This window comes from Gymnodraco acuticeps, unplaced genomic scaffold, assembly GCF_902827175.1.
Source record: "Gymnodraco acuticeps unplaced genomic scaffold, fGymAcu1.1, whole genome shotgun sequence".
NCBI classification, from domain to species: domain Eukaryota; kingdom Metazoa; phylum Chordata; class Actinopteri; order Perciformes; family Bathydraconidae; genus Gymnodraco; species Gymnodraco acuticeps.
In genome coordinates, this window is record NW_022991435.1 from 1,086,204 (window position 1) to 1,113,089 (window position 26,886).

The window sequence follows — 26,886 nt, forward strand, 5'->3', positions numbered from 1 at the left end:
AGGTAGTGTGTTGAGTTGATAAGAGTGCCTTTTATTCAGAAAATATAAAATGTGTTAACATTTCATATAAGGTAGGATGTAGACCAACATGTTGTAATAATAAGAAATGTCACTTTTCAAAATCACATATAAAGAATACTAATAGTCTATTATCAAAAGCATGGTGTTTGTGTTGTCAAGACATAATATAACTTTATCATTTTGTAGCAGTGTGAAATAAACATCAACACACTTTTCATTGAAGTGTTCCTCCATCTGTATCCTGTTTTTAAAGTTCATGTTCAATAATAATAATATTAATCATATAAATAATATTAACACATTTACTATTTTAGCATTTAACTTATCTACAGCTAGTACCACACGTTTTTAGCTCATAAGGATTTGTTGTATTAAAACAGTAAAGCTGTTTTCATTTTTAAACAGCAGTGTATTGTTTGTTAATAGTCCTAAAACTTTTCAATGAGTATCATTTTATTATTTAAGTACGAATATTTGTATTGCATGAAGAAGATGATTGGCTTTTTCATTACAGATGTAAAGTGTATTCATTTACATTCATAAACTTTGTCTGCAGCAGAATAGGTTTTAGGTGTACTTTTTTATTTTCCTCTTTTTTATTTGTTTTCGTCTCTTTGCAAACGCATACAATGTATGTGTAATTAATGAATGAATGAATACAGTTCCTTATAAAACAAGGTTACAGTGTCACTGTAACCAGTCATGTTCCTTCTCACCAAAGTGTGTCGCTGTTTCCTGCTGCAGATGCATGTTACTGTACACTGCATCTCTTTACGCCTTTCTGTGTTTAAGTTCTAACCCGTTAACATTATGTTGGTGTGTCGGCTATGTGAGAAATGGAGACAATATAACCGGCTGAATTTATTATTCCAATGTCACAGGTCGATCATAAACAGGCTGTAAAACACCTGCATGCAGCATGCATTAGACCTACTGTAAATGGCTACATCATAAAGTGCCTTCTTGGATTATTTCCTTCTTTATTCAAAGGTTCGCATCTTTAGCCTACCACAAGAGAGAACAGGCCAGCAGCAACAAGCCCAGACTCTTCTTACCTTCGTATCGATGAAGAACATTGAGAACATTTGATCCTGGATAATAGAGAATATTAGACAGGCTTCTCCTGACGTGAAAAATACTATATGTTGTAAATCTATCAATCCTACTCCACAGTAAATGAATAACAACACAATACCATCCATGTTCAGCTTCTGTAAAACAACAACACTCAGACTTCTGAGTTAACAAAAATACGTATTTTGAGGAAAATAACACAAATTCGTTTTTCCAAAGAAAAACGATAAAAACCTGAGGATTTTTTAAAGAATTATAATTATGACATTTATGTTTTAGGCTGCATTATTATTAACCACTGCATTAACATGGTGGTGCATCTGGCTAACAAGCGGATTTTTTCGATGCGATTCTTATTTCTATTTCAAAACAAAAAACCATGCAGCAACCTACAACCATGCTGTTTTATATTCCCGTTTATTTCCCCTAAATATCATAGGGCCTGTTTGACACATTTGATAGGCCCTGGGTCTGTATTCCCTCCTCCTCCTCCTCCCCCTCCTCCTCCTCCTCATCATCATCATCATCGTCATCATCATCTTCATCCTCCCTCGCCTCGCCTCTCTCGCTGCTGCAAACGCTGCTCTCACACTCCTGTATGATCTGCTTTATCCTGCTTTATCCTGTTTTATCCTGTTTTGAAATATAAATATAAAGAATCGCATCGAAAAAATCTGCTTGTTAGCCAGATGCACCACCATGTTAAGCGTCTTTGAGTTGTGAAAAGCGCTATATAAATAAAATGCATCATTATTATTATTATTATTTATCCGGTAAGAGAGAATTGTCTACATAATATTGTTGGGAGCTCTGCCTCTCTCTCTCTCTCTCTCTCTCTCTCTCTCTCTCTCTCTCTCTCTCTCTCGCTCTCTCTCTCTCTCTCTCTCTCTCTCTCTCTCTCTCTCTCTCTCTCTCTCTCTCTCTCTCTCTCTCTCTCTCTCTCAGTCTCTCTTAATATCAAGCCCAGTTTATGGATGGAGTGCAGAAAGGACGTATTTTGGGACAAATGACAATACAATTAATTATAGACTTACAAAATCCAGAGAATGTGGACGTATTTTTGTAAGAAACTCAAGTAAATTGTGAGTATATTTGGCAGCTTATTTCGGTGTTTGCTTGTACATAGGCAATCAGAGAAATAAGAGAATACAATACATGTCGTAAAGACCAAAGCCTGAAAATACTTCTAAAATATGTTTATTCTTGTAGTAATTTATGTAACTGATACATTGATGCTAATATAATGACAACACATTTTGAATGCAATATTACAGCAACATTAAAGCATGTCAAATGTGCCATATGCCTCTTGAGCAGCGCTCAATCCATGGGAAAAATCCTACAGGTTTTTTCTCATCATGCATGCCAATTAGCCCGCATTAAAGTTTATGCAAACTGCAGAATATTTAATGAGGCTCTTCGCTGCCATGTGCTCATGTGAGAAGTATTCATGTAGTGGTAGAGGAGGGGGAGGAGGTGGAGGAGGAGGAGGGGGAGGCCCCGGGCTGCAGTGCAGAGTTCAGCAGGGAGATATTGTTGTGAGCCTGGGAAAGTGTAGCGGGGCTGACGCCAGACTCTGTTGTGAGGGGTGGGGTGGGGGGGCACCCCGAGGATCCCAGACCTGATTGTCATGTTAATTTCTCCCGGCACGTTGTTGAACTTGATGTTGACTTCTTTCTTTTTTTGGAGGGTGAGAAAGGGGGGAGTTAAATTTTCCCTGTCACTTGTTTGTGGGAAAATCCATCTGAGGACACACACACGCGCGCACACACACGGACACCTCGTAATTTGCAAGCAATTATCACAGTTTACTGAATGCACTTTATCACCGGGAATTAATAGTAGGTCCAAAATGTATTTCTGCAATAATTTGATTTGCAACTAAACGTTATAATGCATTTTAGTACAGGGCTGCTCTGGAGTGGTTAGATTTGATTTAAGTAAAGGCAACAAATGTTGGAGACAAAAAGGGCAATATTAAGATTTGAGAGTTTTAAATACAATTTAGAATTTAAACACTATAGTGATGGTGGGTTTATACACGGGTACTGTTTCCCTTTATTATTCATTATAGTGAACACATGGCTTGGCATGATACTTTGCAAGCTATACAAGAAAGGGATGCACGTGTACCCAACGCCCTGGTCGCGCATGCTCAGGAGCATTGAGGGTTGTGCATCCAATCAAAACGAACACTGCTCTCATGCCAATGTAGAACAAGGATTATATTTCGGTTCTTAAATAATTGTATGTGCCTTACTGCTCTACTTAAACCGCAGTGACCGCACACAGTGTGAGTTCAATTACAGGATTACAGTCAGCAGCAGAGGCCACAGCTGATTGCATCTTCTTATAAATGATGCAGAGTAGCAGAGGATTCATACAGTAGAGCTGGACCTGCAGCAGCCTGACAGCAGAGCACCTCCATACTAACAGATTGCCCATGCGCAATAATCAGATATGTAACTGCTATCTGATGCAAGCTTCGTTTGGAAACCGAGACTGTAGCTCGCTGCTGCTCTTTTATTGGTTTACCTGCAGACACACACACACACACACACACACACACACACACACACACACACACACACACACACACACACACACACACACACACACACCACACATCCATAGCACCTTTTTAAATATCCTTTTCAAACTTTAATAGATATTGGAAGTTGCTATTCTGGTCTTGTCTCTGTTACTGGCTTCTTTTATCATAGTGTGTGATTGTTATCTCATGTATTATCTCATCTTCTCAGCCCAGATATCTATCATATTATCACAATGGATAAGGCTGTATATTGCCTGAATATGCTATCAGGGGTTTAGCCATATAGGCGTGGGCCTTTTCTGCACCTATATTCCTCTGCAGAGCATGAGGCATGCGAGCCTCAAGAGTTAGATTATATTAAAATAAAAATAAAACACAGCAACATTTGTTTTAACTAAACATGGCTATTGTAAGTCATTGTGTTCTAATAATTAGCTAACATGCAGCCAAAATCACGTTAGCCTATATGAAAGAGTAGCACGCAATAGGCTTATTTTGCTGGTGTTTCCAAATGCGATTCTATCACATCAGTAAATGTCTGTTCTCTCTAAAGAGCTGATTGTACAATATCATGCAGCCTATCAATTATTATATAATAATTTGGATGGTTGTGTTTTTAGCCTTTTGTTTTGCTTCTTTAAATGATTAAATGATAACCTAACCTTAAATGAAAATGACTTCTATCATTTTAGCTTGTGATTTCAACCGAAAAAACTTAAATGTGAATTTGTCCGTAAATAGGTGTAGCTACAAAGCTGACATTTCCAAATCCTGAAAGTTTAAGAAATATCAATTTTAATTCTCAATAAAACAGCCATTTCTCTCAAAATGTCATCCACCCAGCTCCATCTGCAAAAAGAAATAATTACGCACTTCACTTTATTTTACGGCCAAACCGCCGAATGAGGACAACTGGGAGAGTTAAGTCTTGATTGACACACACTTTAATTCATTTTCAAATTGGCGTTAATGATTTCAGATTCCCGCCTTTCTCCCTCTTTCTCTCCCTCCCCCCCCCCCCCCCCCGCCCCCCCCCCCTCTCTCGCGCTGAGGCGGAGTTTATCCCCTCTGCTCAGCACGTGGACTCTGCACTTGTCAGTCGCAGCTTCGCGTGTGTGAGGGAAGAGGACACATGCGAGTCTGTAGAGACACAGGACACTTTGTAGCTTTTATATTCTGCTCTTTTACAATATATACTCTCATCGGGAGCGATCAGCCTTTAATAACACAGAAACAAATTCAATCCGGAAATTGTTGGAGGACATGGCTGTAGTGGAGAGGAGTTATAGCCTAGCTGATGTTCAAGTAAGTGGGATGCTGGATTTATATAGGTGGTAGATTATTTGGTTATAACTTTAATTCTGATTAGGAGGTTTTTAATGTGTTCCATCAGATTGATTGTGCTTTTGTGGTTTCCAGAAATGTAAATTATAACTGTGACTTTACTGATGGCTGTTAGATGGGAACTTTGCTTGCCTGTTAGGCCTGATGCGGTATAATAGTGGCTCAAATCTGCAGCAGTGTAAAAGCTCAGTGTTTACCACAGGCAACATGCACCCCTGGAACAATGTAGGCCTACGTTTATATATTACAAAATTACTGTATACTGGTTTTGATTGGGTTGCAAAATGACCGAAAAAGGTGCCTGCAATTGTTTTGCTTTGCCAATTCAAATGCTGATTTAGCACCAAAGTAGTCATGATGACTCCTTGTAGAGCAACACTGCAAGTTTGATTTGATATAAAGGTGTGTGTGGTGTGTGTGTGTGTGTTGTGTGTGTGTGGTGTGTTGTGTGTGTGTGTGTGTGTGTGTGTGTGTGTGTGTGTGTGTGTGTGTGTGTGTGTGTGTGTGTGTGTGGCTCCCAGTGCAATGTGACCACATGCAGGCTCTCTCGCACTCTCTCTGTGTGTACCGGAGAGGCGGCCCCTTTAAGAGACGATGGCTTAGTTTGTATCTTTGGTTATCTAGCTGTATGAGTTTTAATTTCATAAAGCTAGAGAACCGAAAGTACGAACTGACGCCGAGCACTTCGGATCCGGGGGCTCCCTCTCGCCTCGGCGTGGAGACGGAGAAGATGCCGGGGCAGCAGCGGCGGTGGCGGCGGGAGGAGGAGGAGGCAGGAGGGACGGATGCTGAGGCTGCACGCCGCGAGGAGAGGAGTGCTGCACACCGGTGTGATTTTAGTGCTGGTCGTCCTCTGGTGGACAGGTGTCACCTGCGTGTTTATGAGGGCGTGAATGTTGCTGCGTTCAGGGTTCGCTTTTTGGGCATCGCGGTGATGCTGGGGCCTATTGAGGATCAATACATCTGCTCAACTTTAGCACAGAAGCTAGTGATGCATGTGAGAAAACATACTTTAAAAAACACAACGCGTGCTCTTGTGTAGTTGTCATAACTGTGTGGGTGTTATAACATTAACACCTTGAGGGGTAAGACAGAAATAGTTAAAGGATCCCTGTGATTGGTCCATCCATGACTCACGTGACTGTGTTGGCAGCAGCAGCATCACATCGGTTTTGAGATCTCACATGTTGGTTATGGTGAGGGTTTTATAGGCCCACTAGTTGCCTTCATGTACGCCAATACTTAATGTGTATGAATTAATCCTGCACAGCTGCATCTGCATGTAGACTCCCTGACTCCTCTGATACTGAGTGTATTTCCTTTAAGAGTGCTGTACGCTAAGTGATGTCCCCTGGCTGTAATTTACTTGACATTAGGAGTGTGATGTATAATTGGATGCACATGTACATCACTTGGGTACAAGATGAAGGCTTATTAGAGTTTAAAAGACTGGTCTATTGTGTGCTAACATGCAGGATAAGAACTCAAGAACAGTGTTTTTGCATCATATCAGTGTCAACTATTGTTTTAGTTATACCCGTCCTGACCCCGGAGGGTACCACACATCAAAATCAGTCATTTAGAGCCAAAGAGGCTGTACATCGACAGGCGTTTCCAACGTGCTTTCATCACTGAATCCAAGTTAGACATGGCAGATATGCTCAAATTTGTGTTCCGACGGATGGATTATTTTTATGTTTGCCTGCTAGATAAGAACAAAATAGGACATCGGCTCAGAGTTTGATCTATTCTTAGAGCAGAATCAGCAAGCCTAGGAGATGACTGAATATCCCTGAAGTCCCAGCATGCTCTATTTAGACCATGACTGACAATATTTGATGTACACCGTTAAACAAGGGAGCTTGGATCTTGTGTGTCTGTGTGTGTGTTGTTGAAGGTTTCATGAAAACCAATATACAGTTTAAGCCAGAATACATTATTTGATCTCCATGTCCTCCAGTTTTTATTAATACAAAGACATGTAATCATTTAAATATTATAAGATTATGTAATCTCTATCTTTTTGTATGATTCCACACTTATAGTGAGTATTTCTTGAATGTATCCTCTCATAATAGCCTAATTTGTATACAACATTTTCTGTGTTCAATCCTGTATTTCAGTAGCTAAGCAACTGTGATACTGCCCAGATGAAGCATGCTCTATGCTATTGTGTTGTGGCATTGTTTCCCACTCATTGAGCCTTTTCCATCACGTTTTACAATTTTTAATTTCAGCAAACACTATTATCAAGTTTGACTTATTGTTCAAGCAACTGAAAATAGGTTTTAGCCTCGCAGAGAGGCAAACAAATGAGAAGTGCCAAGGAAAATACAAGTTTTATTGGTCTGTTAGCTGCAAGGTCAACCAAAATGCATTTATTTTCACTCACTCGCAAGCCACATATTTATTCCCTGAAATATGTGGTTTTGTTAAAATGAGTGATTTCACCACACACTGATTCTCTTTTTCTTTTGTCTTAAAAGGAACATGTTTACGACGTCAGCCATGAAGTTTTCATCAACTCAACATGAAGATAAACTGCCACCAGACAGGAGGAGGAGCAACAGTCAGCATGCAGGTAAATATTTTAAGTGAGAACACATGCATATAGAAAGAAGTGGTTCAGCTGTCATATCTGTATGAGCCAAAGACTACAGTATGATTTAGCTAAATGCAAAGCAGCTCAACTATAATGTATTCTGTGTTTGACATTAAGTACATGAAGAGGCATGTTGATGTCGGACTTTAGGATGCAGGAGGCTTGCAGTTTTGATTCAGGAGAGTCTTGAGTGAACACATTATGGTGGTTGATTATTGTCCATATTTTTGTATTTGTGAGGATGGTTGTGGGTGTGAAATAGACAAGACCATAACATGCTGAGCGTGCATTTTGAAACATTGGGGATTTTATATTTTTGTTAATCATAAAGAATGATTTTTAAAAGAGAAAATCCTCATTGTCTTATTCAAGCGAAAATACGTATTGAGAGGGACATTTACTGCAGTTTTATTTGCGCACAGTGTTAATGTCAGTTTTATATCATTCTGTTATATATCAGAATATATTTACAGTGTGGAGCTCAGTGTGAACGCGGGTGATTTGAGCGAGTGAAGGAAGTGCTCCATGTTGAATTCCATCATTCCTTTGAAGTATTAACATTTTTTACATTGCACATCAACCCCCCATCCTCCTCACACACACACGAACACACACACACACACTTCGCTCTTTCATTCACATACATTCATCCCTTTAAACACTATGATCCTATTTGTCAGGTAGAGTGTGTGGTAGGTGCAGGGGAGGTGGCCGTGTAATCTTTGCTGCGGTTCTTTATCCCGTTAGGAGAGCGGAGGCGAGGTTTGGACCTGCTCATGTGGAAAGAGCGTTTGGGTGGCTCTGTCCTTTTCGGCCTTAATTCCTCAACGAGTCACCCTCCCCTTGTCCACAGTATCCCTATTATTGTGGCCAAAGTAGCGATTTGAATAAAGGTATGCCCATGCATGATTTAGCAACGGCAGCAGTGAAGTCAAAATGCCTGAAATTACCGTACATTTCAAAGAAAACCTTTTTGTTTAACATTTTCAAATTCTGAGGTTTCTAAGAAATAAAAACCGGAGCCCAGGAGATGCTATTTCAGTTATTTCGCAACACCGAAACAAAATACTCCTAGCTTTGGGGTTGTCAGTATGTTCCCTCCAATTTATCCTTTAATAGCTTCGCATTAGGGACCAAACAATAAGTACATATTGTTAGCAAGGTCAAATTTTCATGGTTGCACAACCTTGAAGCGCAGTTATTCAAATTTAGTGTGGAGTTCTTTTAGTCGCCCAGATTTTCCCAAGCTTTATATTAGCATATGCAAGGGCCGGCCTGTGCTGCTGTTTTCTAAAGTGGATGTAAATTATAACCTCAGTATTATACAGGCTGATAGGAGATAAATCTCTGCAGTAATGCATTGCAGCGAATAGAGGTGGGGTGAGGGGGGTGCAGTGGGGGGGGGTTGTTGAAGAGTGTGTGTGTGTGTGTGTATACTGTACAATAGCCAGTGGCAGATGGAATACAGACTAGCAAAGCACTTGCTAATAGTCATGCTAAACTCTCTTTTCACTGGTTTTAGTTTCATCCGATTTTCCACCACATTCGGGAAATAAAGGAGAGATTTTAAGAGTGAGATGCATAGAAAAATAATGTTAAGGACAGTTGCAATATTGGTTTACAGTTTTGCAAGTGTGCACACTTTGTTTTAAAACAAATATTAACACAGGGAGATTACTAAGTCGAAATTTGCACTTGTGCGGTCCAAAAGGCTGAGAGGCTTCAGGCCTCACGAGCAGAGTGGAGATCTCTTTGGAATCCCTATGCAAACTAGGGCTTGAATAATGAGATGTATTTATGAAGGGCTGGGAAGGGGGTCCTGCTTTTGAAAGCCAGTAGGCCGGAGCCTGAATGGGATGGAGGGAGGAGGGGGGAGTCGGGGGTGTGTGTCGAGGGGGTACAGGGGCCCCCAGCAGCCCAGGCCTCGGCTGAGGCAGCTGTGAAAAGGGGTCCCGTCTTTTTCCCACGCCCAGCAAGACGCGAAACACTGCCGCAGCTCGCTAGGGTCAAGTCCCATCGCTAATATATACACACATACATACACATGCATGCACACACACATAGAGGGAGAGATGTGTGTGTAAAACTTGTGCAAATTAACAAGCTGTCTGGGAAGCTCTGTGACATTGGGGACACCTGCTATCCTCCCAGAATGCTTTGCACGATCATCTGGGGCCACTGGTCATAACTTAAACTTAAAATTAAGCTAAGGATTGAACATTTTCCCGTTTTCCTTTCTTTCTTTTCTTTGCAATTTGTTTGCATTTAATTTGCATTCTGTTCTTTAAACATTTACTGTTTATTTCAAAACAGCCACTGCCTAATATGTTATTATTATTTGTTCATTCTTAAGCGTACTAATATCTTTTTTTTTTTAAGCTTTGATGCCAAAATATTGAGGCGGTTTTTGAGAACAAATTAAGGTTTTACTTCTGCAATTGTTGATGAGTCCATTCGCCCAGTCTGTGGAGACAACCTTGGCCTTGTGCTTGATCCGAGACCCTAACTGTCAACTTGGCATTGTCTGCCTGCACACACACACGCACGCACACACACGCACACACACACACACACACACACACACACAGCACACACACACTCACACACACACACAGCTTGCTTCAGGGCACACAAAAGAAAAAATGTAAACATGAAATGGAGGAGGGTCGGAGGAAGATAGGGCAACTCTGGAGGAATGTTTTTGGAGCTGAACTCTCAGTGTGACCTTCTGTCCTTCTCTAAATACGGAGCTGAGAGACACAGCGATGTTTTAGACCATGAATGCTGATCATCTCTTTCATCAGCAAGCTTTGCAACATTTGTCATAAATTGAAAAGGTGAGTAAGTGTCTCACACTTATTTGGTTCAATGCAAACCCAGGTTAATTTAGCTAATTATTCCACATTTTGTATTTGTTCCAGTTTGTTTAATCACTCGTTTAAGTGCAGCATTTTTAACACAGCTTTCTGAAATAGCGTCCAGCTGCCTCCCCCATGAAGCTGGTGTCACACCCATTCCTTCCGTCTCTCTCTGTACTGGCACACCGATAAAAGCGGTGCAGTGCTCAGTTCCCTCCCCGTCCCCGTTGCACCAGTCCTGCACAGAGCGGTGTCACACTAATTCGAGTCCCCGTGCCTGATTCAGCTCCTTTCTTTAATTCCACCCTATAAAAAAACACGGCTGCTATCTATTTGAGTGTATTAGCAAGCGTCCTCTCTTCTCTCTCTCTCCTTTCTCCTGCCTGTCCCTCCTTCTCTATCTCCTTCTCCCCTCTGTGTTGTCATCTTCCCTCCTATTCAGATGAGTTTCAAATAGATAGGGGGACCCTTCTAATTAGCTCTGTAAAGATGCTTTGTCGCGGCCAGTGTGGCCACCAGTGTATGCATTGAGAGGGGATGTGTGACAGCCAGTGTTAGCATTGAGACAGTGTGTATGGGCCCTTAATGAGGTTTGTTAGCTGAGTGTGTATCCTGCTGTTTGAATACACCCTCGGCAGCCTTTGAAGGAACAGAGATGAAGAGAGCGAGGAGTCTTTCAGCGTGGCAGGTTGCAGAATGCAGATGATGCATTATGCTCAGCGTGGTTTCCATTTGAACAGCAGATGAGAGGAGAATAATGCTTTACTTACGCGTTGTCCATGTAAACTGTGGGAAATGTACCTGCTCATCACACGTTGGCAGGGATTTTCCGCTACAATAAAACCTTCTAATCTTTATTCCTAATCTTTATTTTGATTCCTTAGCTTTTAAAACCTGTTAAAGATGACAAACTGAAGGTAGAAAAAGGCAGTTTTTTATAAAATATTAGCGCAACATTAATCAGGTTTTGAATGAATAAGGTGACACTTTTGGAAAGTCAGCTAACAGTTTTACTGATGAATGGGAGGCCGGGTGCAGAGAGAGAGCGATTTGGCTCATCATTTGTAGTTATAGCCTCACTAAAGAACAGACGGCCTGTTACAAATCATTATAAAGCAGCTGCTTAAGTATTAGACATCTTAATACTTTAGTCAAAAAATTACTCGCATGTCGTACATTCAGCACAGTACAATGAAAAAAATAATTGCCCATCAAACGTGAGCTGTAAGAGGAAAGAAATGTGTTTAAATGTGGTCAAAATGCAGAGGAGGAAGTGGTGGTTAAGATTAAAGATGGCTGGAAACAGATGAGAGCCAGAGGTGCAGGGTAGAGAGGGAGAGAGGTGGGGAAATGAGAAATGAGAGATCGTATGGAGCCAAAGAGCCGACCTGCTCGGCCCGCCTGCTGCCTCAGAGATTGTAAACTGTCACTCAGGATGCAGACAGACAAGCAACACCGACATCATTTCCCCATATTACCTTCTGAAACTGTTGTCCATGCAGCCCCTCCTGCTCTCCTTCTTTCCCATCCTTCACTCCTCTTCCAGTAGATGCTTATTGTTATGCCCAAGCACATGCATGAATATGAACTGCCTGATCTATTTCCTCTATCTTCTTCCTCTCGCAGCTCTTTCACTACTTTCTCCAGGTTTTATTCCGTAGATGAAATGATTCAGCTTGCAGTACGCTCTCCCCTCTCATTGTTCGATGGTTCGTTGCCTCTCCATAGGAGGTAGAGAGTGTTTGGGCTCTTTCCCCTGTTTTACCAGTTTACCAGTGTAATCCTTTACACCGGCACAATGAGCTCTCGCTGCAGCCACAGGATTCTATTAGGCTCCCAGAGAGAGAGCTCCTAAACATTTTCCTGCTACCCCCCCACCCCCCTCCTCTCATCACCTATACTGCCTCATGGCCTCAAACCCAGCCAAACTGATAGCTTCCTTTGTACATTTTAAGCAGAACCCCCCTTTTTTTAACCAGAGGAGATTTTACCTGTCTTGGAAATAAAGGCAGAACAAAAGCTTCTACATTACCAACGGCTTGTTAGCGCTGTCAGCTTCACTCTCAAAACAGTGTTACTTTACAACCAAAGAGTATATAACAAGCAACTGCAAACAAGCAAACGCTTGTTATATGGTCTTTGGAGGAGCGCTTAAGATGTTTAAAAAATGCTGGAGTCATTGGAGGATGTGATTCCTTTTTTCTTCTGAAAACATGCCATTAAAGGCTGCGGATAAACACCCCAATCTGTCATTTGACTCAGTGTGTATCAAAATCACAACTGGTTCTGTATTTCAGTGAAACTTTTGAAATGTACTTAGGTGCATTTTGGTTTTTCATTTTTAAGAGGAAAAGTTGTTCACGATTATAGAGTGACGGGAAGAAGATTCTTCAACTTAATATCTCAGCTTTTCATATTATTTTTATATATATTTTCTAATATAGTTTGTGACAGTGTCAGAGAAAGACTGGAAACAGTGGAAGAGGAAGGGGAATGAAATACAAAAAAAGGTAAATAGTTTAAATCAATCAGGAATATTTTGGGTATATTTGCAACAGCCATTTAAAGGTGGGGTAGGTAAGTTTAAGAAACCAGCTCGAGTGCGCTAGAATTTGAAAATACACAGCCGGAAGAAATCTGCCACTTCCTTACAGAGCCCCTCCTCCAACACACACAAACGCGCACATGACCAATGAGGGCACGAGATAAGTTTGTGCACAGATGGAAGGCTGACAGGCAGGTAGGCCATCCAGTTTCTTTAGCCGGGCCGGCTCAGATGATTGGTCGTGCTTTTTACAGTACTACGGCTTCCACAGATGACATTTTTTTATGGATTTTTTGTCAAAGCATTTAAGATATTCATTGCTATCGGGATGTTAAGAGAATTCCATGGAATATAACAAAAAGTGTATCTCAATCCGGTTTCACAAACTTACCTACCCCACCTTTAAGTGCTTTGACAAAAAACCCATAAAAAAAAGTCATCTGTGGAAGCCGTAGTACTGTAAAAAGCACGACCAATCATTTTAGCCGGCCCGGCTAAAATAACTGGATGGCCTACCTGCCTGTCAGCCTTCCATCTGTGCACAAACTTATCTCGTGCCCTCATTGGTCATGTGTGCGTTCGTGTGTGTTGGAGGAGGGGCTCTGTAAAGAAGTGGCAGATTTCTTCCGGCTGTGTATTTTCAAATTCTAGCGCACTCGAGCTGGTTTCTCCAAAATGACCTACCCCACCTTTAATTCCTACTCAGTAAAGTGTGTAATTGTATTTTAAAATGCATTTGATGTCACTGATGTCACTGCAAGACACTTTTATCTTCAGTTTCATAAAGGAGTTATATACAGCTATAATAAAACGTTATAAAAGCACGACTTAAGACTATTTGCTCTCCAGGCTCCAAAGCTTCCTTTAAATGTACTGGATACTTCTAATGGATAATGCTAAGTGATAATCAATGTTGTGAGATTGGCCTAGTTAACCATCAGCATTGTATCTATATTGCTTAATTTAATACAGAAATGTAAATATGCCAGTAAGCAAAAGGGCTAGTGTTTTGTTGTCCGTTGGCCAAATGTGAATTATCCTTCTAGAAACACTAGATGTAAAACCAAGTTATATGTAGAAAGAATTATTATAATTATTATCAAATATTGTTTAAACTTGGCTGTATAGGTTGCCTGACGCTGCTGCGATGTGTTTGTCAGGGTCTCTGTTTTGTTCCTCAAGTCCAAAGCCATGGGTCACAGGACTCCTTTCTGCTCCGCTCCTCAAACACAAACATTTCCCTCCATCTCTCTGCTCCTGCCCCCCATCCATGCTTCCCTCTCCTCCCATCTTGATAATGCAGCTCTTTTCTTTCTTGCTGGGTGGAGGGCTGCCCTGAACCAACATTGTCCCCGACGCCGGCTCTAGTGGGGGGCCCTATTGTGTGTGAAGGAATGGGGAGTTAACACCCATGTCTGAACCCTCTCAATGGGGGCATTGTGTCTGAATCTTCCTCCGGCTCACCCAATCTCACCCCACGTCACTCCCCTGCACAGGCCAAGCTAGGGGCGACTCCGGGTGCTCCCCCATTATGTGATGAAAACATGCACATAACAGTGAACTCAGATTCACAAACAAGCCATCCCATAACTGACCTCGTCTGCTTTAACCCGTTGCTCTCTGTGTCCTATTAATTTTCCACAAACCACACTGAGCTGAATGTGTCTCTGCTGCTGGTCGCACAGAAATGGGGGCCAGTGGGTGCAAAGCTACTGAAGGAGGCCCCTGCAATTCGTTTTTCGTATAGAAAAGAACAAAGCAACACATAAAGGACTACGTTGTATTAGCATGATAACAGCTTTCAGAATGCTTTCAGACAATTTGAAGATGCACTGCAGTGAAGGAATCCATGCAAATTATTCATTAAGTATAGAAACCGTTATCATGCTCATTGTTTTGCACTCATAAGGCATGGTCAAAAATAACTGAACATATTTATTTCGATAGTGTTCCAAACAGTAGAGTGTAAAGATTTTAATGTGAATGATTTATATTTATGGGAAAAAACTACATTTTTAAATATAAAGAGAGGTGGATTTGTCTGTTTCATACTGAGCATTTGTATTTGTTGCTGTATAGCAGCGAGTGCCTTGGGGCAGGTTACAAAAGAGCAAGTTGGCGTTTTCTTCCCACATATTTTTAATCAAAGTGTTAGTGTTTACATTTGCATTTGCATTGAGCAGAGGGATGCTGAATGCCAAAGGTGAGATTTTGAAAAACACTCTATTTTCTCTTTTTCAGATGGAAACAAGGGTGGGTGGTTGGAAGGCTGGATAAGGCTGGTAGATGACTGAACTCAAGAGACCCGGCGCAGCTCATCATCATTGCCATGGGCTCTCGTCTTCCTCCTCTTCTCCTGTGGCCCATACCTCCATCCAGGGGTCCAGAGCCGGTGAAGCCCAGGCGGGGAGCAAGTGAGTGGGCTGGGAAGGATGGAAAAGCTCCCTGAAGGCTCGAAGCACCTCTGGAGCTACCGGCATGCAGGAGAAATCAATACGAAACACAGAGCCGGCACAGCAGAGTGGGGTTTCCTGTGTTAGTCTGTGGCCTCGGGCCGCAGACCCTCCAAAGGACGGGCCCTGTGTGGCCCTCTCAGCTGCAGCCCCTGCCCCTCAGACTGGACCTCAGTCCCAATCTCCACTGGCTGTGTGTGGTTCTGCTGAAGGGGATCCCTCCCCAAATAATACCCGGTATGTTGAGAGACCGCCGACAGGGATGTTCTCTTTCTCTTGAATTTTTTTCCCTTCATAAGATTGACATATCCCCCAACTTCTGCCTCTGGCTGTTTTAAAAACAGTTTGGGAGTTCTGCTTTTGACTCACTCTCCAACCTCATCTCGCCCGTTGTTTATTCCCCAACCAGTTTTTACATTTGACAAAGAGACAGTACGATCTTTATTTTCTCTCCCACTCTTTGGCTGTTACTATGGTGAGCTGCAGACATGTGTCTGTTAAAACCAGAGACAGCAGCAGAATGATCACCTTCTTTTTTTTTTCGTGATGTCTGTTTATTCAATTTCAGGACTTTTTGAAAAACCGATTGAACAGTAATGAGGGCAGGAGATCACAATCGCAGAGATCTGCACACCTTGTAGAGTAGATGGTAAAATGGCAAGTACCTCTCCTTGGTGTGTGTGTGTGTGTGTGTGTGTGTGGTGTGTGTGGTGTGTGGTGTGTGTGTGTGTGTGGTGGGTGGGTGGTGTGTGTGTGTGCCTGAGTGTGTGTGTGTATGTATGCCCATCACTCTGCACCTTTTTTGTAACAAAAGGAATCATTATTAGGATATAAATTACAGCTGTAAAAGATGTATCTTTGACTCTAAGAAGTTAGATTATTAGGATGTGTTTGTACAGCCATTTGAATTATAAGACGCAACTCAAATTTGAACATTTTGAATAATATGAGAGGGCTTCATTTTAAACAGAGCTCTGTTTGTGTGAATGGACTGTACCTGGCCTTGAAAGTGTTTGCCAGCGAGCAGCAGCGTGCACCCACAGCTCCCCTCGTCACAGCAATGCAGCGCGGTTGTTGTTCCATCCAGATGGGCACAGCTTCAGACAAAATGGCCGACAGTGTATGCCTCTGCCAAAGATGGCGGGCGCATCTCTGTTGTCTGCCATCTGTGCATCCGTTAGCTGTAGTAGAATGCAAATCGAGGCTAATTGCATTTGCATAACATCCAACCATCATGTCGTTGGCTGATAATTGCTCCCACGAATGCGGCATATCGCCGAGCGAGCCCAAGTGAAGGGTGTTTCAAAGTGCTGTTTGGTTTCGTTTTTTTCTTCTTCTTGAGATTGTGAGCATTCTCACCCTGAAAATGTGTTTGATAGGTGTTCTGTGCATGTGAGATCAAGAGGTCTGGTCCTACGGTGCCATATGGTGCGTGTGTTTGCATGTGATTCCCTCGCATGCAAATGTGACACTGTACAACAGATTAAGGCGAGCCTTTCTCTTAATCAGATAGCGCTCTGGTCACGCATGCACTGAGTCCTATTTTACGCACGGACATACATAATGCACAGATGAAAGCATTAAGCAAACAGAGAAGCTCAGACATGCACACAGACTGTAATTAAAAAAGGGATCCATAGGCCCAACAAACCCTAGACAGACAGACCATAATAGTCTCATTTTCATGCACATGGGTGTCTGGTAACCATGACACTGAACAAATCCCTGGGGTGACTGATTTGCCAGAAAAGTGCTGCATATGAAACATATAAATAGGCAGTGTAACAAAGAAATTGGAGTCTGAAGAACACTGTAGCTTTGAAGTATCAGATCAGTGCTATTTTCCAAGAATACACAAGTTAAAAGAAAATGAGAGGCACTTTGTTTTCTTTTTTAAATGTCCTTTGAAATAACCTGAAAAATACTGAGCGTGCATCTCATAAGTTGGCATAATAACATTCTGAGGCGTTTATGTAGTCAGAGGATTGAAGCGTGTATAAATGAATACCTCACGTTTGTGCATTTCGGCGCTGCGTCGTTTTGTGGTCGCATTTGATTGAGCAGGTCTTGTTTTTTGGGGCGCTAATTCATGCGATGAGAGTCGTCTGAGCGGCTGGGTAACAAGCAGCGTTCGTATTTGCATTCGCCCATCAGGGCAGCTGCTGCGCTGTACAGTTAGGTCTACTGTGGGCAGCAAAATGGCGGTCACGCGAATCATAGGGTCTGTCTGCTGGTCGTGGGAGCTGAGGAGAGGAGAGAGAGGAAGGGGAGGGTGGAGGAGGGGGGGAGGACTTTTGGGGCGTCTGGTTCGAGATGGAGAGAGAGAGGGTAGCGGGGTCTAGACTGTGGGGTGGGGGGTCGCTCATAAGGGGAAGATGGAGTGGGGGGTGTTAGTGGAGAGGTTATTATTTGAGAAGGGGGGGGCATCTGTTTTTTAGGAAGAACATTAATGAGGGGACTGGAGGGGATGGGGGGGTAGTTTGTCTGCATTTGTGAACATGTGTCTGTGTCTCGGCCATTTGCATAGAGCGGATCAGGATGTCCATATGCTGTGTGGCGAGGCAAATTCAGTCACAGTCTTTTGCACGGCTCTCAAGGTCTCTCCTGCATGATCTGAACGAAAAGCCCTCCTCTAAATCTGACAGTCACATTATCTGTCGGGGAGCAGGAACACGCTCTACCCCATTTCTCACAATAACACTTAAACACTCCTACTATACTGTGTGAGCCGCATCACTGTTTCTCTCCGGTACGCCATCCAATGAGAAGATGCAAAGCTGCTTCTAGCCAATAAGAAACCATATAAAGACTCAGGAAGGAGGAAGGAAATGCGAGGAGAGTCAGGAGTTTTACCCTTGATGTGCCGGGGAGGAAGAGAAATCAACAACACACAGCAGGAAGGAAATCGAAGAGAGGGAAGCAAAGGATAGTGGGAAAGGTGAGGAAAGACATCTTTTTGTGGTGAAGCTAACATGGCTTTACGAACATAAACACAAGAGTATGTAACAAAGCAGCTTCTTGGGACAAACAAAACCACATTTATTTTCTTTGTGCGCCAGTCAGACGAGATTGTAGAATATATACAAATCAATTAGAGGCAGGAAGAACAGACATAAAAAAGCCTTCCCCTCTAGTGGGAAAAGTCATGATGGCCGTCATGAAAAAAGTCAGACAGCCAGACACAATGCGGATCTCCATAATTCCCTAAATGAATACTGCTGTGTTTAAAGTGTGATGGTCTACCAATCTGGAGGTCTGAGATCGGAGCGTTGGAATGTTCGGGGAACATATGCAGAGCAGGCGGCCGCTGGCGAGACAGCGCTGCTAGCATGAATGCTGTGGTAGCAGGTGAAAGAACCCCTAGAGTTCATGGGTCAAGGCCATGCAGTGAAGGGGTTGTCTGGCTCATGAGTGTGTGTGTGTGTGTGTGTGTGGTGTGGTGTGTGTGTGGTAGGGCCACAGTTGGTTGTCGTCTGGGTGTTGTAGGATGCTAATGAAGTTGCCAGGCTATTTGATAAGCACGGCTGTCTATTGTTAGCTCAGTCTGGTTTGCTCAGAGAGGCCTTGCTGGGTGTAGACTTGGACAAGAGCTCCTTCATCATGCTGCAGTCACAGCAGAGTATCAGACAGGCAGATAGACAGGCAGGCAGGTAAAGTCAGACCTCCCGTGCTGAAAGTGTGATTGTGTTGTCTGGAAGCCTTTTTCTCCCCACATCTCTGCTTTCTGTGACATTTCTTCTCTGAGTGACACAGTTGGGTTCAGGCTCTCCAGCATGGTGCCTGTCTTTGTTTCTCTCCAGATTGATGGAAGCTTTGTACCGGGAAATCATAGAGAGCGCTGTGTTTTACGGCACATATTCAAATGCCGAAGTACAACTGTAGCCGCTGTGATTCCTGTGAAATCTAACTTGAAAAACGTTAATGTCTTTGTGGAAATCGCTTTTCTTTTCTCAAGGATTAATCTGGTGTGAAACATTATATTTTACTCATATCAATGAATCCCATAAAAGACCATCACCAACGATTCAAGTGTTTTAAAAACAGGCACCAAAGTATTTTTCCTACACTGTTTGAAAGACAAATATAAATGTTAATATGACCCCCGTTTTTCACAATGTGCATGGGCTAAATGTGCATTTGGAGTCAATTCATACACCGTCCTTATAGTATAAGAACCAACGGGATGGTAGAAAATGAAACAGTTAATATGTTAGCTATTTTTCGAAGATTTTAATCTTTAGAATGAACTAATGGAATTGAGGCTGAATGCCACAAAGCAAAGCAGAAAAAACAAGTCATGCATAATTGTATGAGATTAAGACAAATGTACAATAATTACAGCCTCATATTTTAAACGTACAGTATTTAAACAGTTTCATTTTGCCAGGGGAAGGCAGCTGTGTCTTTTATTCCTGTCATAAGATCATATCCAGTGTCTTGAACAGGAATCGGTGCGTGCAAACAATTATTTTGGACATCCCCTGCAGGTGCAAAGAGCTGCATGCGTAAAGGTGCATCACTTATGGTTGTCCCTTTAAGAGGGAAAGCATTACCTCATCAGGAGCGGTTGTAAAGGAAGGAAGTGGGTGAATGGTGGTGAAGGAGCGCAGTGCTAACTCTCTCCACTCCTTTATGCCTGTGGGGTGCAGGCTTCATTAGCTCTACAGAAAGAGACAGCTCCCTCCCGTCCCCTCAATAGACCCATAGACCTGTCTCACTGGCACAGGCTCGGCTCAGTGGGGAGTGTGTGTGTGTGTGTGTGTGTGTGTGTGTGTGTGTGGTGTGTGTGTGTGTGTGTGTGTGTGTGTGTGTGTGAACCATTCACACAGTACCAGGCTCATAGTTTCTCACTCATGCCTAAAGGGAAGCCTTGCATTGACCACTTTTTTAGGTCTCACATCTCTCTCCCACTCTCTTTGTCCCTCGCTCTCTTTTCACTATTCTCCATTTCACAAACTTTTCCTCATTGTGTTTCCTCTCTCAGTCGCTTTCATCGTTTTGAGTCTCAGATCTCTCACACAACTAGACGTTCAGTCAAGGACCGTATGCTGTACAGACCTCTGACTGCTGTACTCTGCAGCACATCGTTTCTTTTGACTAATTTTCATGGTCGGCTCTTGACTTACGTAACTTAACATAAATGTTTTCCTGTACAAAACCTAAATGTGGGATTTAAAGGCTTGACAACTCAATGCCTGTTAGAATAACTCCCACCTTCAAATTGAGTTAGCGTTATTTAAGCTGCCCTTTTTTCAGGATAAACAAATAACTGTAACAACTTTATCAATTATTACTTGACAGGACTTTGACAGTAAACTCCAAAATCTCACAACATGCAGTGGTTTTTAAAGTCAGAATTGGTTTGATAAACTGAGGACAATTTATACATGCGTTTTCTCCCAGTAGATCCTCTCATAAATAGTATTCACATCAATCTCTATTTTATATCAAGGGGCTCTTTTATCCAAAGTGAGATTGTTTATAAAATAAGTGATTTTCTTTTAACCATCAAACCTCTGATAAAACTAAAAACCCCCTTTACCTAAGGTAGTTCTCTACGCCATGTCATGTATTTGTTAAGGATCTTCCATTTAAATGTGATGGACAGAACAAATCGTTTTAGTCTGGTCTGACAGCATAAAAGGCAGTCAGTATACGCTATATATAAAACACAGAGATGCCATACAGAAGAGACCTGCTATGCCGCCATCCTGTTTCCCCATCAGGCACTGTGCGCGGGCTAGCTGCCTACTCGGGGTCCTCGTCTTGTGAGGGGGTGAGGAGACACAAATATAGGCAAACGTGCAGGAAGGTGGCGGGCTAGCAGAGATGCATTAGCATGGGCAGCCGCCATCGCGTGCTCTGCTCATTGTTTGCAGCGCTGCATTAATGAGCCCCACGCCGGTGCATCCGACAATCTGTCCATCACACACACTCACATGTACACACACACTCACATATGCTTCCACTGTCTGCACATACAAAGTAGAAACAAATAAAGCACAAGTGAGCCTTTTATTCATGTCACTCACCAGTCAGTACAGTCATTTGTTTATAATCAAGTGTGGATACCCATCATATCTGCGGGTGATTAGTTATTCTTTTAATTATTCATTTCCAGTCGAGTCCGGGTCATATCTCTGGGGGTTTAAAACTCGGGTGAAAGTAGAGTGAGTAAAAGTGTTCTTATACCCGGAGAGAAATGCAAGCTTTGAGTCAGAAATAGAATCCTTGATAGTGAAAAGGAGAGAGAGGCTGACAGAGCAGGAGGAATGAGAGTACAACACTGTGGCCTGGTTTGCGGTTCCAGAGGGATAGAGACACTTTCCCCTGCAAAACGAGATAGGATGAGCTCTTTTAACACACACACACACACATATACATACGCGCAGACCTTGTTCCCTCCTTCTAAGTGAGCCAGGACTAGATTCATGCGGCTTTGTTGTCGAGGCAGCAGGAAAACGTATTGCCCCAGATTTAAGCAAAAACCTGCTTCACACATGCAGCCGTTACCACACTTTAACTGAATTCAACTCAAATGTTAACGATAAGTTCATCCTTTTTTCCTTTTCTGCATCACTTCATATCGCAAACATCCAGTAAGCTGTGTGTGTGTATACATGTGTAACAGACAGCCGGACCTCTGACCTCGTCCTGCTGGGAAGCTTTCATTCCCATAGGCTGGGGGCTGTGGTCGTCTCTGCACGCACGCACGCACACACACGCACACTGTTGGCTCTATTGGTATAGCTGTCGCTCGGCCACCCATTCAGGGCTCAGTCACGGCCACTTAGAGCGCAGCAGACTCAGGGATTCAGACGAGCTGTGATCCAATGACATGTATTTATAATGAGGGGGCTGCGGGGACGTCTTTGTTGGACGGACACAATGTCAGCATAAGAGTGTGTGTGTGTGTGTGTGTGTGTGTGTGTGCAGGGGGGGGCTACCGGACTTTAACACCCCCTCACAAACCCTCCCACATGGAAACAAATTTCAAGCTTTTTTCTGCGTCTCTTACACCTCTCTTACTTCTCTTTCACACACTTTCTCTGTCTTGCCTTCTTGATCCGTGGAAAAAAAGATTTAGCTTTTTACCATGAGAATATCATCCGACAACTGACCTTGTCAAGTGGAAGACAGGAATAATTGGTAGAAAGTCTGTTCTCTATACCGAAAAAGCTGTTAAAGCAGGAGTGTTTGGGACAAGTTAAAGACCCGTCAAAGCAGTTTTTCTTTCTTTTTTTTTTTAGTCACTACTGATAAATAGAAAACATATGTTGTGTGTGATTCCGATCTCTTATTGCTGACTAGATGACACAGTATTTGAATATTGTCCTGTCAAATCCATCAATGTTTTATAATGAACTTTTAAAGTATCAAGCCAAGACTTTATATACAAATTAGAACATGTCAAATACACCACACAAACACAGTCTATTCACCGATGTATTTCTACCTATCCTCCCCTTATCATGTGACTAAATTAGGACAGATACTAAGTATGCAAACAACATTTAGCCTACATCATGTTTTTTTAATATTGTAATAACAGGCAAGATAGTGGAAATGATTGATGAATAACGCACAGAGAAATCTTTTAATTGTTATGGAGCATCTCACTGTGTGTGTGTTTCCAGTATTTTCCCATAACGTTTTGAAGCTACTTTAGGGTTATGTGACGATGAACCGAGGAGGCGAGGCAGAGATGAAATGATGAGCTAAGTCATGTTTGGAAATGGTCCATTCACGTCCTCTGACCTCCTGTGTCTTTCTCTGGCTCATATTCATATTTTTGAGCACATGCTGTAACATCATTTGTGAGGGTCACAGTAATTCTAGTAAGGCTACCACCTTTACCCCCTCACTCCTTTTTTATTGAAATAGGAGTCAAAATGTATGCATTTAACAATATTCCTGTCTTTGAAAGATACTCAAGAGTGTGTGTGTGGTGTGGAGACAGAACTGCCTATATTAGAGGGGCTTTTTGGGCCAGAGGAGCCCTGGAGAGCCCTTCAGGCTCGGGAAGGCCCCTCACAATTACCCCATGTCTGAATGTCTGCAATCTATCTGCAGTCCAGCTCTGATCTCCTCAATCATAACTAAACCTCCACTTCACAACCCACACACATCTTCTCTCTCCATCACTGTGGGAGCAATAATAGAAGTAAGAAACTAGCATTTTGTAAACCTATAAACCTGAAGTCATTTTATTTAATAGAAGTCAAAAGATGTTCCTTTATTATCATGATTAAAGTCTGGACAAATTAGGATTAAATCCTGTATCTCTGCTGGTGGGATCCTTATCTTGTTCAGTCATGACGTTGCAAAACCAGCATGTGTGTGTGTGTGTGTGTGTGTGGTGTGTGTGTGTGGTGTGTGTGTGGGTGTGTGTGTGTGTGTGTGTGTGTGTGTGTGTGTGTCCTTTCCCCCGGGCGTAATTGTGGGGTTCCCTGCTGACTATTGGAATTATAGTGTCCTCTCGCCGCTGCAGACTTTAGAGGTCAGAGGTGTTGGAGTGCAGACTCAAACACAGACAGATATTGGTAGTCATGAGCAGGGAGCCCCCCCCTCTCTACTCCCTTAAACACACTTTTTCTATTTAGTCCAAAAGTGCTGTGTCAGACCTGTGACGTGACAATACATCGTGATTTATTCACTGTGAAACTCTACTGTCTTGGAGGGTTTCACTCGCATTTAGGTCCCTGGCTTTATAAAGGTGATATTTTGCTATGTTTTAATTTGTTCTTTCTATTATTCATTTTCTTTGTCCTCTTGTCTTCTGCAGATTGCTGATGATGGGAAATAATTGGCTGAACAACTTTTGACACAAAGAAAAGGATTTCTAATTGGACTCACTGGACCAACATTAACATTTTTGAAGATTTTCTGATGTATAAATAAAGCTTTTGACACTAAACATTTTGTAGTCGACACTAATTACAGCCTCTGAAAACACACACAAACAGACACACACACACTTCAAGGAAAGATGTATTTGGGGGGGGGGGGGGGTTTCACCAGCTGTACCTTGAAATGTGTTTTCTAATGTAAAATAGGAAGTTTGTGTTGTTGGTAAATATTTAATATATATTCAAATGTCCGATCATTTATTTTTCTAATTATATATAAGACATATGTCAATATATAATGATAATTTAAGTAGAATTTTCATCAATATTATTAAATTATTTTGTGACTGTTTGAATAAATAAGTCCAGGTTTAACTGCTATCATTGATCCATCTATGCGCTCATTGAAAGTGTTTTTTAGTTGTTTTGTTTTTTTAATGTTGTTTTACAATAAATAAGAAGGATCATTCCATATGTCGAGGTTGAGTCAGTTTATAAATGACCCTGATGTGTTTTCCCCATGCAAAACTTTGTGTGTGTATATTGTGTAAATATATATGTATTAAATAAAGACAGAATTTACTTTAATTTTTTCCAGTGAATTTATTCAATATGTTTTCAGTAAAAACTCTTAACTTTGCAAAAAAAGCACTCAGATTAAGGTTAATAAAGCAGGACACATTGTTGTCACTGTTTATTTTATACATTCACATGAAATGCTTTTTTAAATGAACGTAGGTCTGGCAGTGTCATTTTATATTGGAAACTAAAAGGGGATCATTTTTTAATTACGTAAACTCAAACATAGATTTAGCCTTTGATACATCAAACATTTCTCTTTCAATTTTTCTGTTACAGCATTTTCTCAATATTTTGTTCCTTTAATATATAAAGATAAATAATGATCTGAGCCCAGAGGCCCAACAGAAGCTAGCTATAGCTGAACTGTAGGCCGGACTCCTCGGAGGAGGCTAATTACTGAAGCCTTAGCTTTAATATTAAATAGACTATTATATAGGCATAACTATAGTAAAACTGCTGTATTTTTACTTTTTTACTTCACGTTTTCTATTCAATTCTGAGTTTTTTTTAATCTAAAACAAATGCAGCATTTATTTGAAGCTTCATTTGAGGAACAGATTCAGGCCTACATGAAATCGCAGGCCTCGACTACAGTGCATAGATTTTATTCTTTGTATTTTCATTATTAAAAATAGATTGCATATAAAAATAAAAATAAACTACAATCTGGTTTTAAAGCTTTCAACTTCAAATGATAAAACCTAACCTGGCAACAAGCCTCTTGTTTAGAGAAAGATGTGCTTTGTGTCCTCATCAAAATCTCCTGTGTATGTTTGAATCAAGCTGAAGTAAGTTCACACATAGGTTTTTAAAAATGTAGCCGCTTTCCACTATGTTTAGCAATATAAAATGTGTTACTAAGAATAGGCTTATATTTGAACACTAATTAAATTAAATGGGTGTTTATTTCAGTAGGAGAGAGAGAGAGAGAGAGAGAGAGAGAGAGAGAGAGAGAGAGAGAGAGAGAGAGAGAGAGAGAGAGAGAGAGAGAGAGAGAGAGAGAGAGAGAGAGAGAGAGAGAGAGAGAGAGAGAGCAGTCATCATCTGAATAAATGCAAATTGGCTCTGCCTCCACCTGGCATCATGCCAAGTATCTATAGCAACCACATCCTCAGCCTCCGTCCATCCCTCCTCCTTCACTCTCTAATTAGTCCTTCCTAGCTCTTTTCTTCTGCTGCCTTTTCTTTCACATTACAAGCAATCTGCGCATAAAGATTTTGGTTCAAGCTCTCTGTCCGGTATAAATCCTTAAATAAAGTCAAATATTTCACCCTTTAATAAATCAGATATGGATTTCTTTACTTACTATACAATCTTAAAACGTCCAAATCAAATATGATATACCCTATACTAATAATACTTGTTATTCTTAATCAATTAGGACCTTTTTCAATTTGCTCAGTTTATTCATCGGCTTCATAAGGCTGTGTTGCGTTCACGGTCAAGTTCAAAGCTCCAGCACGGCCTAGGCGTAGGTGGTGCAGCAGCTCGGTCTGACCGGCTCACCTCCCTCTGCTCCCGGCGCTGTGCTGCCACACACCGGCCGTCTGCGGAACTGCAGCCAGAGGAACTCACTCATACACGGGGACGGAGCGCCCTCCTCTGGTCAGCAGATGTCATTACATGCCATGTGCCTTCCGCCTGAACGAAGACAGCTTGTTATGTGTGGGGGCCTATAGTCTATGGTGGGGGCCCAAAACTGACACGGGAAATAGATTTAAAAGAAAGAAATAATAATAATATAAATAATAGGAACAGTGAAATACAATAAAATTAATAAATTTAAGTATGACACATTTATGTACTAATTTTATTTCTTGATCTGTAGCTATTTGTTTGTCAGTATCTCATTTACTTTCCCTATTCATTTATTTTTTCATATTTTTGCATGTATTTATTTACACATTCACTGTTTATACTTATTCCCGCATTTGGACCTTTTTTATATATGTACTTGTGCACATAAATAATGTTTCTAATTATTTACAATTAAAATATATATAT

At 41.7% G+C, this 26,886-nt stretch overlaps 1 long non-coding RNA gene across 1 annotated transcript; it reads left to right on the forward strand.

The window, feature by feature from the left end:
* The first annotated feature begins 4,762 nt into the window (after positions 1–4,762).
* LOC117532566 lies at positions 4,763–24,888 on the forward strand. The gene is made up of 4 exons (XR_004566888.1): positions 4,763–4,954; positions 7,480–7,574; positions 15,240–15,688; positions 24,237–24,888. It is a non-coding gene; the product is annotated as an uncharacterized LOC117532566 (long non-coding RNA).
* The last annotated feature ends 1,998 nt before the right edge of the window (positions 24,889–26,886 follow it).